The 21,072-nt window shown below is 38.6% G+C and overlaps 1 protein-coding gene and 1 long non-coding RNA gene across 3 annotated transcripts in view; both read left to right on the top strand.

Annotated features, from left to right (window-relative positions):
* Nucleotides 1-21,072, top strand: part of LOC139982387 (uncharacterized) — a 150,732-nt gene that overhangs the window by 56,043 nt on the left and 73,617 nt on the right. The gene's annotated exons all lie outside the window — the stretch shown is intronic.
* Nucleotides 1-21,072, top strand: part of LOC139983594 (uncharacterized) — a 132,355-nt gene that overhangs the window by 44,643 nt on the left and 66,640 nt on the right. The gene's annotated exons all lie outside the window — the stretch shown is intronic.

The raw sequence follows: 21,072 nt of genomic DNA, 5'->3' as shown, positions 1-21,072 counted from the left end.
TGGTGGCGCTCCGCTTAGATAGTACTTGCGGCCGGAATACTCGAATCAATTACGCCCCCCACCTTTCAAATCGGATTCACCACCCTGCTTACAAGGCTTGGGAAGTGTTATTTCCGACGATCTAGGAGGCCTTTAGCTAAATTGTTTAGGTACGCTGCGCGCCAACTCATGGTGGCGCTCCGCTTAGATAGTAACAACACGCCCTTCCAGGAAATGGTCAAGCCCCCCAGTGCCCCCCCCCCCACTGAAAAAATCCTGGCTACGCCACTGACATCTACAGAGACTTTGCAATTGACGTTGATGCTGTGCTGAAGAAATTTGCATCAGATGGCTCTCGCCTTCGGATAGCTCTCGCCTTCTCTTATTAGGCTAATTTAAACATTTACTAGTTACAGTTGTATCAAAGACAATTACTGGCTATAGTTGTATGAAAGACATTTCTGGCCTATCTTTGTATCTACAAGTATCAGAAGTTGAAAAGTAAGACTACTCTGTACATGTACAATGCTAATTTTAAATACATTATGTAGTATTGCATTACGTACTATTTTAACTCGTTTGTTTTTAGGTTTAAAAGTGATATTGAATGAGGTGTCTCAAGTTATCATGAGACCAGGGAATCAGAATGAACACTCGGGAAGGGCCGTTTCCGGCCATCTGGGGGGTTTGTAAAACCAAAAATTTTCTTGTACGCTCCGCGCCAACCGATGGTGGCGCTCCGCTCAGATAGTCGTGCCTACAACTTTGAAAATCCTAGCTACGCCCCTGGACGACCAATAGGGCAGCCAAGTCAATTGGACACCCCCCACCCCTCCCCGACCCTCCATCCCATTCAACAAGGATGAATACACATAAAATCCTATGCTTTCAAATATTTGATCCTAATGATAGCTCTAACTTACATATAGCTGCTTTCCCAGTCTCCTCCTCCAGCAACCCCCCCCCCTCCCTTTTGCCCAACATTATGGTTCCACATATGGGTGGAGCCTGTAAAATTTGGACAAGATCATTTTCTACACTGATGCATTTGAGATTAAGCAGTTCATCAATTTGGAATGACATCAAAACTTTGAAACGGTGAAAATAAGATGGTCAAAAATTAATATTAGACTGTTCATTAAATTCTCACACACATTGGGACCCTAATAGTTGAAAAAAAACCCTTCTACTTTACATTTAATATACATCACCTTAATCTATGCTGTTGGAAATGGTAAAAAAATCTTTCTCAAAAAATAGGAGAAAGCCATAACAGTGTACATCCCTATTTTCTCTATGATATATCAAATTGTATGAATACAGCACATGCAACAGCATATATATTCTGATTAGGGCTTTCCAATCATCCCCACCCCTCATTCCCACTCAACTAGTGAAATGACATCAAAACATTATTTATACATAATATCACATTATTAGGGCGTTATGGAGGTCTGACCCTGTATACGGTACCTGATTCCATAGTAACCCACACCACTTGCCACATGCAATGATCTAGATAGAGTGATAGTGTACAAACTGTAATTTTCAGGACATATCAAACTTTACGTAGCAGGGAGAAAAGCAAATAGACGACCAAGAGGGCAGCCAAGTCAATTGGACCCCCCCTCCCCCTCCCCGACCCTCCATCCCATTCAACAAGGATGAATACACATAAAATCCTATGCTTTCAAATATTTGATCCTAATGATAGCTCTAACCTACATATAGCTGCTTTCCCAGTTTCCCCCTTCAGCAATCCCCCCCCCCCCCTTTTGCCCAACATTATGGTTCCACATATGGGTGGAGCCTGTAAAAGTTGGACAAGATCATTTTCTACACTGATGCATTTGAGATTAAGCAGTTCATCAATTTGGAATGACATCAAAACTTTGAAACGGTGAAAATAAGATGGTCAAAAATTAATATTTAAGACTGTTCATTAAATTCTCACACACATTGGGACCCTAATAGTTGAAAAAAAACCCTTCTACTTTACATTTAATATACATCACCTTAATCTATGCTGTTGGAAATGGTAAAAAAATCTTTCTCAAAAAATAGGAGAAAGCCATAACAGTGTACATCCCTATTTTCTCTATGATATATCAAATTGTATGAATACAGCACATGCAACAGCATATATATTCTGATTAGGGCTTTCCAATCATCCCCACCCCTCATTCCCACTCAACTAGTGAAATGACATCAAAACATTATTTATACATAATATCACATTATTAGGGCGTTATGGAGGTCTGACCCTGTATACGGTACCTGATTCCATAGTAACCCACACCACTTGCCACATGCAATGATCTAGATAGAGTGATAGTGTACAAACTGTAATTTTCAGGACATATCAAACTTTACGTAGCAGGTAGAAAAGCAAATAGACGACCAATAGGGCAGCCAAGTCAATTGGACACCCCCCACCCCTCCCCGACCCTCCATCCCATTCAACAAGGATGAATACACATAAAATCCTATGCTTTCAAATATTTGATCCTAATGATAGCTCTAACCTACATATAGCTGCTTTCCCAGTTTCCCCCTCCAGCAACCCCCCCCCCTCCCTTTTGCCCAACATTATGGTTCCACATATGGGTGGAGCCTGTAAAAGTTGGACAAGATCATTTTCTACACTGATGCATTTAAGATTAAGCAGTTCATCAATTTGGAATGACATCAAAACTTTGAAACGGTGAAAATAAGATGGTCAAAAACTAATATTAGACTGTTCATTAAATTCTCACACACATTATGGGGACCCTAATAGTTGGAGAAAAAAAAACATTCTACCTTACATTTAATATACATCACCTTAATCTATGCTGTTGGAAATGGTAAAAAAAATCTTTCTCAAACAATAGGAGAAAGCCATAACAGTGTACATCCCTATTTTCTCTACAATATATCAAATTGTATGAATACAGCACATGCAACAGCATATATATTCTGATTAGGGCTTTCCAATCATTCCCACCCCTCATTCCCACTCAACTAGTGGAATGACATCAAAACATTATTTATACATAATATCACATTATTAGGGCGTTATGAGGGTCTGACCCTGTATACGGTACCTGATTCCATAGTAACCCACACCACTTGCCCCATGCAATGATCTAGATAGAGTGATAGTGTACAAACTGTAATTTTCAGGACATATCAAACTTTACGTAGCAGGTAGAAAAGCAAATAGACGACCAATAGGGCAGCCAAGTCAATTGGACACCCCCCACCCCTCCCCTACCCTCCATCCCATTCAACAAGGATGAATACACATAAAATCCTATGCTTTCAAATATTTGATCCTAATGATAGCTGTAACCTACATATAGCTGCTTTCCCAGTTTCCCCCTCCAGCAACCCCCCCCCCTCCCTTTTGCCCAACATTATGGTTCCACATATGGGTGGAGCCTGTAAAAGTTGGACAAGATCATTTTCTACACTGATGCATTTGAGATTAAGCAGTTCATCAATTTGGAATGACATCAAAACTTTGAAACGGTGAAAATAAGATGGTCAAAAACTAATATTAGACTGTTCATTAAATTCTCACACACATTATGGGGACCCTAATAGTTGGAGAAAAAAAAACATTCTACCTTACATTTAATATACATCACCTTAATCTATGCTGTTGGAAATGGTAAAAAAAATCTTTCTCAAACAATAGGAGAAAGCCATAACAGTGTACATCCCTATTTTCTCTACAGTATATCAATTTGTATGAATACAGCACATGCAACAGCATATATATTCTGATTAGGGCTTTCCAATCATCCCCACCCCTCATTCCCACTCAACTAGTGGAATGACATCAAAACATTATTTATACATAATATCACATTATTAGGGCGTTATGAGGGTCTGACCCTGTATACGGTACCTGATTCCATAGTAACCCACACCACTTGCCCCATGCAATGATCTAGATAGAGTGATAGTGTACAAACTGTAATTTTCAGGACATATCAAACTTTACGTAGCAGGTAGAAAAGCAAATAGACGACCAATAGGGCAGCCAAGTCAATTGGACACCCCCCACCCCTCCCCTACCCTCCATCCCATTCAACAAGGATGAATACACATAAAATCCTATGCTTTCAAATATTTGATCCTAATGATAGCTCTAACCTACATATAGCTGCTTTCCCAGTTTCCCCCTTCAGCAATCACCCCCCCCCCCCTTTTGCCCAACATTATGGTTCCACATATGGGTGGAGCCTGTAAAAGTTGGACAAGATCATTTTCTACACTGATGTATTTGAGATTAAGCAGTTCATCAATTTGGAATGACATCAAAACTTTGAAACGGTGAAAATAAGATGGTCAAAAACTAATATTAGACTGTTCATTAAATTCTCACACACATTATGGGGACCCTAATAGTTGGAGAAAAAAAAACATTCTACCTTACATTTAATATACATCACCTTAATCTATGCTGTTGGAAATGGTAAAAAAAATCTTTCTCAAACAATAGGAGAAAGCCATAACAGTGTACATCCCTATTTTCTCTACAATATATCAAATTGTATGAATACAGCACATGCAACAGCATATATATTCTGATTAGGGCTTTCCAATCATTCCCACCCCTCATTCCCACTCAACTAGTGGAATGACATCAAAACATTATTTATACATAATATCACATTATTAGGGCGTTATGAGGGTCTGACCCTGTATACGGTACCTGATTCCATAGTAACCCACACCACTTGCCCCATGCAATGATCTAGATAGAGTGATAGTGTACAAACTGTAATTTTCAGGACATATCAAACTTTACGTAGCAGGTAGAAAAGCAAATAGACGACCAATAGGGCAGCCAAGTCAATTGGACACCCCCCACCCCTCCCCTACCCTCCATCCCATTCAACAAGGATGAATACACATAAAATCCTATGCTTTCAAATATTTGATCCTAATGATAGCTGTAACCTACATATAGCTGCTTTCCCAGTTTCCCCCTCCAGCAACCCCCCCCCCTCCCTTTTGCCCAACATTATGGTTCCACATATGGGTGGAGCCTGTAAAAGTTGGACAAGATCATTTTCTACACTGATGCATTTGAGATTAAGCAGTTCATCAATTTGGAATGACATCAAAACTTTGAAACGGTGAAAATAAGATGGTCAAAAACTAATATTAGACTGTTCATTAAATTCTCACACACATTATGGGGACCCTAATAGTTGGAGAAAAAAAAACATTCTACCTTACATTTAATATACATCACCTTAATCTATGCTGTTGGAAATGGTAAAAAAAATCTTTCTCAAACAATAGGAGAAAGCCATAACAGTGTACATCCCTATTTTCTCTACAGTATATCAATTTGTATGAATACAGCACATGCAACAGCATATATATTCTGATTAGGGCTTTCCAATCATCCCCACCCCTCATTCCCACTCAACTAGTGGAATGACATCAAAACATTATTTATACATAATATCACATTATTAGGGCGTTATGAGGGTCTGACCCTGTATACGGTACCTGATTCCATAGTAACCCACACCACTTGCCCCATGCAATGATCTAGATAGAGTGATAGTGTACAAACTGTAATTTTCAGGACATATCAAACTTTACGTAGCAGGTAGAAAAGCAAATAGACGACCAATAGGGCAGCCAAGTCAATTGGACACCCCCCACCCCTCCCCTACCCTCCATCCCATTCAACAAGGATGAATACACATAAAATCCTATGCTTTCAAATATTTGATCCTAATGATAGCTCTAACCTACATATAGCTGCTTTCCCAGTTTCCCCCTTCAGCAATCACCCCCCCCCTTTTGCCCAACATTATGGTTCCACATATGGGTGGAGCCTGTAAAAGTTGGACAAGATCATTTTCTACACTGATGTATTTGAGATTAAGCAGTTCATCAATTTGGAATGACATCAAAACTTTGAAACGGTGAAAATAAGATGGTCAAAAACTAATATTAGACTGTTCATTAAATTCTCACACACATTATGGGGACCCTAATAGTTGGAGAAAAAAAAACATTCTACCTTACATTTAATATACATCACCTTAATCTATGCTGTTGGAAATGGTAAAAAAAATCTTTCTCAAACAATAGGAGAAAGCCATAACAGTGTACATCCCTATTTTCTCTACAATATATCAAATTGTATGAATACAGCACATGCAACAGCATATATATTCTGATTAGGGCTTTCCAATCATTCCCACCCCTCATTCCCACTCAACTAGTGGAATGACATCAAAACATTATTTATACATAATATCACATTATTAGGGCGTTATGAGGGTCTGACCCTGTATACGGTACCTGATTCCATAGTAACCCACACCACTTGCCCCATGCAATGATCTAGATAGAGTGATAGTGTACAAACTGTAATTTTCAGGACATATCAAACTTTACGTAGCAGGTAGAAAAGCAAATAGACGACCAATAGGGCAGCCAAGTCAATTGGACACCCCCCACCCCTCCCCTACCCTCCATCCCATTCAACAAGGATGAATACACATAAAATCCTATGCTTTCAAATATTTGATCCTAATGATAGCTCTAACCTACATATAGCTGCTTTCCCAGTTTCCCCCTTCAGCAATCCCCCCCCCCCCTTTTGCCCAACATTATGGTTCCACATATGGGTGGAGCCTGTAAAAGTTGGACAAGATCATTTTCTACACTGATGTATTTGAGATTAATCAGTTCATCAATTTGGAATGACATCAAAACTTTGAAACGGTGAAAATAAGATGGTCAAAAATTAATATTAGACTGTTCATTAAATTCTCACACACATTATGGGGACCCTAATAGTTGGAAAAAAACCTTCTACTTTACATTTAATATACATCACCTTAATCTATGCTGTTGGAAATGGTAAAAAAATCTTTCTCAAACAATAGGAGAAAGCCATAACAGTGTACATCCCTATTTTCTCTATGATATATCAAATTGTATGAATACAGCACATGCAACAGCATATATATTCTGATTAGGGCTTTCCAATCATCCCCACCCCTCATTCCCACTCAACTAGTGAAATGACATCAAAACATTATTTATACATAATATCACATTATTAGGGCGTTATGAGGGTCTGACCCTGTATACGGTACCTGATTCCATAGTAACCCACACCACTTGCCCCATGCAATGATCTAGATAGAGTGATAGTGTACAAACTGTAATTTTCAGGACATATCAAACTTTACGTAGCAGGTACAAAAGCAAATAGACGACCAATACGGCAGCCAAGTCAATTGGACACCCCCCACCCCTCCCCTACCCTCCATCCCATTCAACAAGGATGAATACACATAAAATCCTATGCTTTCAAATATTTGATCCTAATGATAGCTCTAACCTACATATAGCTGCTTTCCCAGTTTCCCCCGTCAGCAATCCCCCCCCCCTTTTGCCCAACAATATGGTTCCACATATGGGTGGAGCCTGTAAAAGTTGGACAAGATCATTTTCTACACTGATGCATTTGAGATTAATCAGTTCATCAATTTGCAATGACATCAAAACTTTGAAACGGTGAAAATAAGATGGTCAAAAATTAATATTAGACTGTTCATTAATTCTCACACACATTGGGACCCTAATACTTGAAAAAAAAAACCCTTTGACATTACATTTAATATACATCACCTTAATCTATGCTGTTGGAAATGGTAAAAAAAATCTTTCTCAAACAATAGGAGAAAGCCATAACAGTGTACATCCCTATTTTCTCTATGATATATCAAATTGTATGAATACAGCACATGCAACAGCATATATATTCTGATTAGGGCTTTCCAATCATCCCCACCCCTCATTCCCACTCAACTAGTGAAATGACATCAAAACATTATTTATACATAATATCACATTATTAGGGCGTTATGGAGGTCTGACCCTGTATACGGTACCTGATTCCATAGTAACCCACACCACTTGCCACATGCAATGATCTAGATAGAGTGATAGTGTACAAACTGTAATTTTCAGGACATATCAAACTTTACGTAGCAGGTAGAAAAGCAAATAGACGACCAATAGGGCAGCCAAGTCAATTGGACACCCCCCACCCCTCCCCGACCCTCCATCCCATTCAACAAGGATGAATACACATAAAATCCTATGCTTTCAAATATTTGATCCTAATGATAGCTCTAACCTACATATAGCTGCTTTCCCAGTTTCCCCCTCCAGCAACCCCCCCCCCTCCCTTTTGCCCAACATTATGGTTCCACATATGGGTGGAGCCTGTAAAAGTTGGACAAGATCATTTTCTACACTGATGCATTTGAGATTAAGCAGTTCATCAATTTGGAATGACATCAAAACTTTGAAACGGTGAAAATAAGATGGTCAAAAACTAATATTAGACTGTTCATTAAATTCTCACACACATTATGGGGACCCTAATAGTTGGAGAAAAAAAAACATTCTACCTTACATTTAATATACATCACCTTAATCTATGCTGTTGGAAATGGTAAAAAAAATCTTTCTCAAACAATAGGAGAAAGCCATAACAGTGTACATCCCTATTTTCTCTATGATATATCAAATTGTATGAATACAGCACATGCAACAGCATATATATTCTGATTAGGGCTTTCCAATCATCCCCACCCCTCATTCCCACTCAACTAGTGAAATGACATCAAAACATTATTTATACATAATATCACATTATTAGGGCGTTATGGAGGTCTGACCCTGTATACGGTACCTGATTCCATAGTAACCCAGTACTTGCCACATGCAATGATCTAGATAGAGTGATAGTGTACAAACTGTAATTTTCAGGACATATCAAACTTTACGTAGCAGGTAGAAAAGCAAATAGACGACCAATAGGGCAGCCAAGTCAATTGGACACCCCCCACCCCTCCCCGACCCTCCATCCCATTCAACAAGGATGAATACACATAAAATCCTATGCTTTCAAATATTTGATCCTAATGATAGCTCTAACCTACATATAGCTGCTTTCCCAGTTTCCCCCTCCAGCAACCCCCCCCCCCTCCCTTTTGCCCAACATTATGGTTCCACATATGGGTGGAGCCTGTAAAAGTTGGACAAGATCATTTTCTACACTGATGCATTTGAGATTAAGCAGTTCATCAATTTGGAATGACATCAAAACTTTGAAACGGTGAAAATAAGATGGTCAAAAACTAATATTAGACTGTTCATTAAATTCTCACACACATTATGGGGACCCTAATAGTTGGAGAAAAAAAAACATTCTACCTTACATTTAATATACATCACCTTAATCTATGCTGTTGGAAATGGTAAAAAAAATCTTTCTCAAACAATAGGAGAAAGCCATAACAGTGTACATCCCTATTTTCTCTCTAATATATCAAATTGTATGAATGTAGCACATGCAACAGCATATATTCTGATTAGGGCTTTCCAATCATCCCCACCCCTCATTCCCACTCAACTAGTGGAATGACATCAAACCATTATTTATACATAATATCACATTATTAGGGCGTTATGAGGGTCTGACCCTGTATACGGTACCTGATTCCATAGTAACCCACACCACTTGCCCCATGCAATGATCTAGATAGAGTGATAGTGTACAAACTGTAATTTTCAGGACATATCAAACTTTACGTAGCAGGTAGAAAAGCAAATAGACGACCAATAGGGCAGCCAAGTCAATTGGACACCCCCCACCCCTCCCCTACCCTCCATCCCATTCAACAAGGATGAATACACATAAAATCCTATGCTTTCAAATATTTGATCCTAATGATAGCTCTAACCTACATATAGCTGCTTTCCCAGTTTCCCCCTTCAGCAATCCCCCCCCCCCCTTTTGCCCAACATTATGGTTCCACATATGGGTGGAGCCTGTAAAAGTTGGACAAGATCATTTTCTACACTGATGTATTTGAGACTAAGCAGTTCATCAATTTGGAATGACATCAAAACTTTGAAACGGTGAAAATAAGATGGTCAAAAATTAATATTAGACTGTTCATTAATTCTCACACACATTGGGACCCTTATAGTTGAAAAAAAAAAACCTTTGACATTACATTTAATATACATCACCTTAATCTATGCTGTTGGAAATGGTAAAAAAAATCTTTCTCAAACAATAGGAGAAAGCCATAACAGTGTACATCCCTATTTTCTCTATAATATATCAAATTGTATGAATACAGCACATGCAACAGCATTCTGAATAGGGTTTACCAATCATCCCCACCCCTCATTCCCACTCAACTAGTGGAATGATATCAAAACATTATTTATACATAATATCACATTATTAGGGCGTTATGAGGGTCTGACCCTGTATACGGTACCTGATTCCATAGTAACCCACACCACTTGCCACATGCAATGATCTAGATAGAGTGATAGTGTACAAACTGTAATTTTCAGGACATATCAAACTTTACGTAGCAGGTAGAAAAGCAAATAGACGACCAATAGGGCAGCCAAGTCAATTGGACACCCCCCACCCCTCCCCTACCCTCCATCCCATTCAACAAGGATGAATACACATAAAATCCTATGCTTTCAAATATTTGATCCTAATGATAGCTCTAACCTACATATAGCTGCTTTCCCAGTTTCCCCCTTCAGCAATCCCCCCCCCCCCTTTTGCCCAACATTATGGTTCCACATATGGGTGGAGCCTGTAAAAGTTGGACAAGATCATTTTCTACACTGATGCATTTGAGATTAAGCAGTTCATCAATTTGGAATGACATCAAAACTTTGAAACGGTGAAAATAAGATGGTCAAAAACTAATATTAGACTGTTCATTAAATTCTCACACACATTATGGGGACCCTAATAGTTGGAGAAAAAAAAACATTCTACCTTACATTTAATATACATCACCTTAATCTATGCTGTTGGAAATGGTAAAAAAAATCTTTCTCAAACAATAGGAGAAAGCCATAACAGTGTACATCCCTATTTTCTCTATGATATATCAAATTGTATGAATACAGCACATGCAACAGCATATATATTCTGATTAGGGCTTTCCAATCATCCCCACCCCTCATTCCCACTCAACTAGTGAAATGACATCAAAACATTATTTATACATAATATCACATTATTAGGGCGTTATGGAGGTCTGACCCTGTATACGGTACCTGATTCCATAGTAACCCAGTACTTGCCACATGCAATGATCTAGATAGAGTGATAGTGTACAAACTGTAATTTTCAGGACATATCAAACTTTACGTAGCAGGTAGAAAAGCAAATAGACGACCAATAGGGCAGCCAAGTCAATTGGACACCCCCCACCCCTCCCCGACCCTCCATCCCATTCAACAAGGATGAATACACATAAAATCCTATGCTTTCAAATATTTGATCCTAATGATAGCTCTAACCTACATATAGCTGCTTTCCCAGTTTCCCCCTCCAGCAACCCCCCCCCCTCCCTTTTGCCCAACATTATGGTTCCACATATGGGTGGAGCCTGTAAAAGTTGGACAAGATCATTTTCTACACTGATGCATTTGAGATTAAGCAGTTCATCAATTTGGAATGACATCAAAACTTTGAAACGATGAAAATAAGATGGTCAAAAACTAATATTAGACTGTTCATTAAATTCTCACACACATTATGGGGACCCTAATAGTTGGAGAAAAAAAAACATTCTACCTTACATTTAATATACATCACCTTAATCTATGCTGTTGGAAATGGTAAAAAAAATCTTTCTCAAACAATAGGAGAAAGCCATAACAGTGTACATCCCTATTTTCTCTACAATATATCAAATTGTATGAATACAGCACATGCAACAGCATATATATTCTGATTAGGGCTTTCCAATCATCCCCACCCCTCATTCTCACTCAACTAGTGGAATGACATCAAAACATTATTTATACATAATATCACATTATTAGGGCGTTATGAGGGTCTGACCCTGTATACGGTACCTGATTCCATAGTAACCCACACCACTTGCCCCATGCAATGATCTAGATAGAGTGATAGTGTACAAACTGTAATTTTCAGGACATATCAAACTTTACGTAGCAGGTAGAAAAGCAAATAGACGACCAATAGGGCAGCCAAGTCAATTGGACACCCCCCACCCCTCCCCTACCCTCCATCCCATTCAACAAGGATGAATACACATAAAATCCTATGCTTTCAAATATTTGATCCTAATGATAGCTCTAACCTACATATAGCTGCTTTCCCAGTTTCCCCCTTCAGCAATCCCCCCCCCCCTTTTGCCCAACATTATGGTTCCACATATGGGTGGAGCCTGTAAAAGTTGGACAAGATCATTTTCTACACTGATGTATTTGAGACTAAGCAGTTCATCAATTTGGAATGACATCAAAACTTTGAAACGGTGAAAATAAGATGGTCAAAAATTAATATTAGACTGTTCATTAATTCTCACACACATTGGGACCCTTATAGTTGAAAAAAAAAAAACCTTTGACATTACATTTAATATACATCACCTTAATCTATGCTGTTGGAAATGGTAAAAAAAATCTTTCTCAAACAATAGGAGAAAGCCATAACAGTGTACATCCCTATTTTCTCTATAATATATCAAATTGTATGAATACAGCACATGCAACAGCATTCTGAATAGGGTTTACCAATCATCCCCACCCCTCATTCCCACTCAACTAGTGGAATGATATCAAAACATTATTTATACATAATATCACATTATTAGGGCGTTATGAGGGTCTGACCCTGTATACGGTACCTGATTCCATAGTAACCCACACCACTTGCCACATGCAATGATCTAGATAGAGTGATAGTGTACAAACTGTAATTTTCAGGACATATCAAACTTTACGTAGCAGGTAGAAAAGCAAATAGACGACCAATAGGGCAGCCAAGTCAATTGGACACCCCCCACCCCTCCCCTACCCTCCATCCCATTCAACAAGGATGAATACACATAAAATCCTATGCTTTCAAATATTTGATCCTAATGATAGCTCTAACCTACATATAGCTGCTTTCCCAGTTTCCCCCTTCAGCAATCCCCCCCCCCCCCTTTTGCCCAACATTATGGTTCCACATATGGGTGGAGCCTGTAAAAGTTGGACAAGATCATTTTCTACACTGATGTATTTGAGATTAAGCAGTTCATCAATTTGGAATGACATCAAAACTTTGAAACGGTGACAATAAGATGGTCAAAAATTAATATTAGAATGTTCATTAAATTCTCACACACATTATGGGGACCCTAATAGTTGGAAAAAAAACCTTCTACTTTACATTTAATATACATCACCTTAATCTATGCTGTTGGAAATGGTAAAAAAATCTTTCTCAAACTATAGGAGAAAGCCATAACAGTGTACATCCCTATTTTCTCTATGATATATCAAATTGTATGAATACAGCACATGCAACAGCATATATATTCTGATTAGGGCTTTCCAATCATCCCCACCCCTCATTCCCACTCAACTAGTGAAATGACATCAAAACATTATTTATACATAATATCACATTATTAGGGCGTTATGAGGGTCTGACCCTGTATACGGTACCTGATTCCATAGTAACCCACACCACTTGCCACATGCAATGATCTAGATAGAGTGATAGTGTACAAACTGTAACTTTCAGGACATATCAAACTTTACGTAGCAGGTAGAAAAGCAAATAGACGACCAATAGGGCAGCCAAGTCAATTGGACACCCCCCACCCCTCCCCGACCCTCCATCCCATTCAACAAGGATGAATACACATAAAATCCTATGCTTTCAAATATTTGATCCTAATGATAGCTCTAACCTACATATAGCTGCTTTCCCAGTTTCCCCCTCCAGCAATCCCCCCCCCCCTCCCTTTTGCCCAACATTATGGTTCCACATATGGGTGGAGCCTGTAAAAGTTGGACAAGATCATTTTCTACACTGATGCATTTGAGATTAAGCAGTTCATCAATTTGGAATGACATCAAAACTTTGAAACGGTGAAAATAAGATGGTCAAAAATTAATATTAGGCTGTTCATTAATTCTCACACACATTGGGACCCTAATAGTTGAAAAAAAAACCCTTCTACTTTACATTTAATATACATCACCTTAATCTATGCTGTTGGAAATGGTAAAAAAATCTTTCTCAAACAATAGGAGAAAGCCATAACAGTGTACATCCCTATTTTCTCTATGATATATCAAATTGTATGAATACAGCACATGCAACAGCATATATATTCTGATTAGGGCTTTCCAATCATCCCCACCCCTCATTCCCACTCAACTAGTGAAATGACATCAAAACATTATTTATACATAATATCACATTATTAGGGCGTTATGGAGGTCTGACCCTGTATACGGTACCTGATTCCATAGTAACCCACACCATTTGCCACATGCAATGATCTAGATAGAGTGATAGTGTACAAACTGTAATTTTCAGGACATATCAAACTTTACGTAGCAGGTAGAAAAGCAAATAGACGACCAATAGGGCAGCCAAGTCAATTGGACACCCCCCACCCCTCCCCGACCCTCCATCCCATTCAACAAGGATGAATACACATAAACTCCTATGCTTTCAAATATTTGATCCTAATGATAGCTCTAACCTACATATAGCTGCTTTCCCAGTTTCCCCCTTCAGCAATCCCCCCCCCCCCCTTTTGCCCAACATTATGGTTCCACATATGGGTGGAGCCTGTAACAGTTGGACAAGATCATTTTTTACTCTGATGTATTTGAGATTAAGCAGTTCATCAATTTGGAATGACATCAAAACTTTGAAACGGTGAAAATAAGATGGTCAAAAATTAATATTAGACTGTTCATTAAATTCTCACACACATTATGGGGACCCTAATAGCTGGAAAAAAACCCTTCTACTTTACATTTAATATACATCACCTTAATCTATGCTGTTGGAAATGGTAAAAAACATCTTTCTCAAACAATAGGAGAAAGCCATAACAGTGTACATCCCTATTTTCTCTATAATATATCAAATTATATGAATACAGCACATGCAACAGCATATATATTCTGATTAGGGCTTTCCAATCATCCCCACCCCTCATTCCCACTCAACTAGTGGAATGACATCAAAACATTATTTATACATAATATCACATTATTAGGGCGTTATGAGGGTCTGACCCTGTATACGGTACCTGATTCCATAGTAACCCACACCACTTGCCCCATGCAATGATCTAGATAGAGTGATAGTGTACAAACTGTAATTTTCAGGACATATCAAACTTTACGTAGCAGGTAGAAAAGCAAATAGACGACCAATAGGGCAGCCAAGTCAATTGGACACCCCCCACCCCTCCCCTACCCTCCATCCCATTCAACAAGGATGAATACACATAAAATCCTATGCTTTCAAATATTTGATCCTAATGATAGCTCTAACCTACATATAGCTGCTTTCCCAGTTTCCCCCTCCAGCAATCCCCCCCCCCTCCCTTTTGCCCAACATTATGGTTCCACATATGGGTGGAGCCTGTAAAAGTTGGACAAGATCATTTTCTACACTGATGCATTTGAGATTAAGCAGTTCATCAATTTGGAATGACATCAAAACTTTGAAACGGTGAAAATAAGATGGTCAAAAATTAATATTAGGCTGTTCATTAATTCTCACACACATTGGGACCCTAATAGTTGAAAAAAAAACCCTTCTACTTTACATTTAATATACATCACCTTAATCTATGCTGTTGGAAATGGTAAAAAAATCTTTCTCAAACAATAGGAGAAAGCCATAACAGTGTACATCCCTATTTTCTCTATGATATATCAAATTGTATGAATACAGCACATGCAACAGCATATATATTCTGATTAGGGCTTTCCAATCATCCCCACCCCTCATTCCCACTCAACTAGTGAAATGACATCAAAACATTATTTATACATAATATCACATTATTAGGGCGTTATGGAGGTCTGACCCTGTATACGGTACCTGATTCCATAGTAACCCACACCATTTGCCACATGCAATGATCTAGATAGAGTGATAGTGTACAAACTGTAATTTTCAGGACATATCAAACTTTACGTAGCAGGTAGAAAAGCAAATAGACGACCAATAGGGCAGCCAAGTCAATTGGACACCCCCCACCCCTCCCCGACCCTCCATCCCATTCAACAAGGATGAATACACATAAACTCCTATGCTTTCAAATATTTGATCCTAATGATAGCTCTAACCTACATATAGCTGCTTTCCCAGTTTCCCCCTTCAGCAATCCCCCCCCCCCCTTTTGCCCAACATTATGGTTCCACATATGGGTGGAGCCTGTAACAGTTGGACAAGATCATTTTTTACTCTGATGTATTTGAGATTAAGCAGTTCATCAATTTGGAATGACATCAAAACTTTGAAACGGTGAAAATAAGATGGTCAAAAATTAATATTAGACTGTTCATTAAATTCTCACACACATTATGGGGACCCTAATAGCTGGAAAAAAACCCTTCTACTTTACATTTAATATACATCACCTTAATCTATGCTGTTGGAAATGGTAAAAAACATCTTTCTCAAACAATAGGAGAAAGCCATAACAGTGTACATCCCTATTTTCTCTATAATATATCAAATTATATGAATACAGCACATGCAACAGCATATATATTCTGATTAGGGCTTTCCAATCATCCCCACCCCTCATTCCCACTCAACTAGTGGAATGACATCAAAACATTATTTATACATAATATCACATTATTAGGGCGTTATGAGGGTCTGACCCTGTATACGGTACCTGATTCCATAGTAACCCACACCACTTGCCCCATGCAATGATCTAGATAGAGTGATAGTGTACAAACTGTAATTTTCAGGACATATCAAACTTTACGTAGCAGGTAGAAAAGCAAATAGACGACCAATAGGGCAGCCAAGTCAATTGGACACCCCCCACCCCTCCCCTACCCTCCATCCCATTCAACAAGGATGAATACACATAAAATCCTATGCTTTCAAATATTTGATCCTAATGATAGCTCTAACCTACATATAGCTGCTTTCCCAGTTTCCCCCTTCAGCAATCCCCCCCCCCCTTTGCCCAACATTATGGTTCCACATATGGGTGGAGCCTGTAAAAGTTGGACAAGATCATTTTCTACACTGATGTATTTGAGATTAAGCAGTTCATCAATTTGGAATGACATCAAAACTTTGAAACGATGAAAATAAGATGGTCAAAAATTAATATTAGACTGTTCATTAAATTCTAACACACATTATGGGGACCCTAATAGTTGGAGAAAAAAAACCTTCTACTTTACATTTAATATACATCACCTTAATCTATGCTGTTGGAAATGGTAAAAAAATCTTTCTCAAACAATAGGAGAAAGCCATAACAGTGTACATCCCTATTTTCTCTATGATATATCAAATTGTATGAATACAGCACATGCAACAGCATATATTCTGATTAGGGCTTTCCAATCATCCCCACCCCTCATTCCCACTCAACTAGTGGAATGACATCAAAACATTATTTATACATTATATCACATTATTAGGGCGTTATGAGGGTCTGACCCTGTATACGGTACCTGATTCCATAGTAACCCACACCACTTGCCACATGCACTGAGCTAGATAGTGTGATAGTGTACAAACTGTAATTTTCAAGACATATCAAACTTTACGTAGCAGGTAGAAAAGCAAATAGACGACCAATAGGGCAGCCAAGTCAATTGGACACCCCCCACCCCTCCCCTACCCTCCATCCCATTCAACAAGGATGAATACACATAAAATCCTATGCTTTCAAATATTTGATCCTAATGATAGCTCTAACCTACATATAGCTGCTTTCCCAGTTTCCCCCTTCAGCAATCCCCCCCCCCCCTTTTGCCCAACATTATGGTTCCACATATGGGTGGAGCCTGTAAAAGTTGGACAAGATCATTTTCTACACTGATGTATTTGAGATTAAGCAGTTCATCAATTTGGAATGACATCAAAACTTTGAAACGGTGAAAATAAGATGGTCAAAAATTAATATTAGACTGTTCATTAATTCTCACACACATTGGGACCCTAATAGTTGAAAAAAAAAACCTTTGACATTACATTTAATATACATCACCTTAATCTATGCTGTTGGAAATGGTAAAAAAAATCTTTCTCAAACAATAGGAGAAAGCCATAACAGTGTACATCCCTATTTTCTCTATAATATATCAAATTGTATGAATACAGCACATGCAACAGCATATATATTCTGATTAGGGTTTACCAATCATCCCCACCCCTCATTCCCACTCAACTAGTGGAATGATATCAAAACATTATTTATACATAATATCACATTATTAGGGCGTTATGAGGGTCTGACCCTGTATACGGTACCTGATTCCATAGTAACCCACACCACTTGCCACATGCAATGATCTAGATAGAGTGATAGTGTACAAACTGTAATTTTCAGGACATATCAAACTTTACGTAGCAGGTAGAAAAGCAAATAGACGACCAATAGGGCAGCCAAGTCAATTGGACACCACCCACCCTTCCCCTACCCTCCATCCCATTCAACAAGGATGAATACACATAAAATCCTATGCTTTCAAATATTTGATCCTAATGATAGCCCTAGAACCTACATATAGCTGCTTTCCCAGTTCCCCCCCAGCAACATCCCCCCCCTTTTGCCCCACATGATGGTTCCACATATGGGTGGAGCCTGTAAAAGTTGGACAAGATCAATTTCTACACTGATGCATTTGAGATTTAGAGCAGTTCATCAATTTGGAATGACATCAAAACTTTGAAACGGTGAAAATAAGATGGTCAAAAACTAATATTAGACTGTTCATTAAATTCTCACACACATTATGGGGACCCTAATAGTTGGAGAAAAAAAAACATTCTACCTTACATTTAATATACATCACCTTAATCTATGCTGTTGGAAATGGTAAAAAAAATCTTTCTCAAACAATAGGAGAAAGCCATAACAGTGTACATCCCTATTTTCTCTACAATATATCAAATTGTATGAATACAGCACATGCAACAGCATATATATTCTGATTAGGGCTTTCCAATCATCCCCACCCCTCATTCCCACTCAACTAGTGGAATGACATCAAAACATTATTTATACATAATATCACATTATTAGGGCGTTATGAGGGTCTGACCCTGTATACGGTACCTGATTCCATAGTAACCCACACCACTTGCCACATGCAATGATCTAGATAGAGTGATAGTGTACAAACTGTAACTTTCAGGACATATCAAACTTTACGTAGCAGGTAGAAAAGCAAATAGACGACCAATAGGGCAGCCAAGTCAATTGGACACCCCCACCCCTCCCCGACCCTCCATCCCATTCAACAAGGATGAATACACATAAAATCCTATGCTTTCAAATATTTGATCCTAATGATAGCTCTAACCTACATATAGCTGCTTTCCCAGTTTCCCCCTCCAGCAATCCCCCCCCCCCTCCCTTTTGCCCAACATTATGGTTCCACATATGGGTGGAGCCTGTAAAAGTTGGACAAGATCATTTTCTACACTGATGCATTTGAGATTAAGCAGTTCATCAATTTGGAATGACATCAAAACTTTGAAACGGTGAAAATAAGATGGTCAAAAATTAATATTAGGCTGTTCATTAATTCTCACACACATTGGGACCCTAATAGTTGAAAAAAAAACCTTCTACTTTACATTTAATATACATCACCTTAATCTATGCTGTTGGAAATGGTAAAAAAATCTTTCTCAAACAATAGGAGAAAGCCATAACAGTGTACATCCCTATTTTCTCTATGATATATCAAATTGTATGAATACAGCACATGCAACAGCATATATATTCTGATTAGGGCTTTCCAATCATCCCCACCCCTCATTCCCACTCAACTAGTGAAATGACATCAAAACATTATTTATACATAATATCACATTATTAGGGCGTTATGGAGGTCTGACCCTGTATACGGTACCTGATTCCATAGTAACCCACACCACTTGCCACATGCAAAGATCTAGATAGAGTGATAGTGTACAAACTGTAATTTTCAGGACATATCAAACTTTACGTAGCAGGTAGAAAAGCAAATAGACGACCAATAGGGCAGCCAAGTCAATTGGACACCCCCCACCCCTCCCCGACCCTCCATCCCATTCAACAAGGATGAATACACATAAACTCCTATGCTTTCAAATATTTGATCCTAATGATAGCTCTAACCTACATATAGCTGCTTTCCCAGTTTCCCCCTCCAGCAACCCCCCCCCCCCTCCCTTTTGCCCAACATTATGGTTCCACATATGGGTGGAGCCTGTAAAAGTTGGACAAGATCATTTTCTACACTGATGCATTTGATATTAAGCAGTTCATCAATTTGCAATGACATCAAAACTTTGAAACGATGAAAATAAGATGGTCAAAAATTAATATTAGACTGTTCATTAAATTCTAACACACATTATGGGGACCCTAATAGTTGGAGAAAAAAAACCTTCTACTTTACATTTAATATACATCACCTTAATCTATGCTGTTGGAAATGGTAAAAAAATCTTTCTCAAACAATAGGAGAAAGCCATAACAGTGTACATCCCTATTTTCTCTATGATATATCAAATTGTATGAATACAGCACATGCAACAGCATATATTCTGATTAGGGCTTTCCAATCATCCCCACCCCTCATTCCCACTCAACTAGTGGAATGACATCAAAACATTATTTATACATAATATCACATTATTAGGGCGTTATGAGGGTCTGACCCTGTATACGGTACCTGATTCCATAGTAACCCACACCACTTGCCACATGCACTGAGCTAGATAGTGTGATAGTGTACAAACTGTAATTTTCAAGACATATCAAACTTTACGTAGCAGGTAGAAAAGCAAATAGACGACCAATAGGGCAGCCAAGTCAATTGGACACCCCCCACCCCTCCCCTACCCTCCATCCCATTCAACAAGGATGAATACACATAAAATCCTATGCTTTCAAATATTTGATCCTAATGATAGCTCTAACCTACATATAGCTGCTTTCCCAGTTTCCCCCTTCAGCAATCCCCCCCCCCCTT

Source organism: Apostichopus japonicus, chromosome 16 (assembly GCF_037975245.1).
Source record: "Apostichopus japonicus isolate 1M-3 chromosome 16, ASM3797524v1, whole genome shotgun sequence".
NCBI classification, from domain to species: Eukaryota; Metazoa; Echinodermata; class Holothuroidea; order Aspidochirotida; family Stichopodidae; genus Apostichopus; species Apostichopus japonicus.
This window is presented reverse-complemented; position numbering and strand designations above follow the sequence as displayed.